General features: G+C 47.3%; 1 long non-coding RNA gene across 1 annotated transcript; it reads left to right on the top strand.

The window, feature by feature from the left end:
* Nucleotides 1-30: 30 nt before the first annotated feature.
* LOC109508893 (uncharacterized) lies at nucleotides 31-690 on the top strand. Its single transcript, XR_002166812.1, has 3 exons — nucleotides 31-168; nucleotides 265-360; nucleotides 594-690. It is a non-coding gene; the product is annotated as an uncharacterized LOC109508893 (long non-coding RNA).
* Nucleotides 691-692: the final 2 nt, after the last annotated feature.

Genomic DNA, 692 nt, shown 5'->3' with positions numbered 1-692 from the left:
TGGTTCAAGTGCCTTTTTCAATTCATTCTGTTTTGAAACTATGTTTCCTATGTATCTCACCCTGCCTCTCAGCTGTGTGTGAGCTGCCGTGCGCTAACGGCGGTCGCTGTGTGGCTCCCGATACCTGCCAATGTCCCTCAGACTACACAGGTTCCCAGTGCCTTTTGCGTGAGTCACCCAGTAGTACAACCTTGCATGGTCAGTTACACCCGGCGGCTCACTGCTTCTTTAGCAACAACGCAGTGTTGGTGTGTTTTTTTATAGCCTTGTGCACACCCGCCTGCCAAAATGGTGGCCGATGTGTTGACGTCAATAAGTGCACGTGTGTTGGCGGTTGGCAAGGAGCTCGTTGCCAGATAGGTAAGATTCTGCCAAGTTTTGTACATGTACTGTACTTGTTTTGCCCGTCCTTATAAAGTTTTTTTTTCCAGATTTTGTACCAAAATCCCTAAATTGGGATATTACCATGACTGTGCATGTCCTGGAATCAGACATCATGTCACTTTGTGTAAAATAGTTGTCAGACAGAGCCATTCTGGCGTTCTCATTTACACTAACATTGATATATCTCCACTTTAATTGCTCTCATTCAGAGCCCGTTCAGTGTCAGAAGCCCTGTAAAAACGGCGGCGTGTGCGAAGGCCTCAACAGGTGTCGCTGCGCCAAAGGATTCACCGGAAGTCTCTGTGAAA

The sequence above is a fragment of the Hippocampus comes genome, unplaced genomic scaffold, assembly GCF_001891065.2.
Source record: "Hippocampus comes isolate QL1 unplaced genomic scaffold, H_comes_QL1_v1.1 C16685770, whole genome shotgun sequence".
NCBI classification, from domain to species: Eukaryota; Metazoa; Chordata; class Actinopteri; order Syngnathiformes; family Syngnathidae; genus Hippocampus; species Hippocampus comes.
This window is presented reverse-complemented; position numbering and strand designations above follow the sequence as displayed.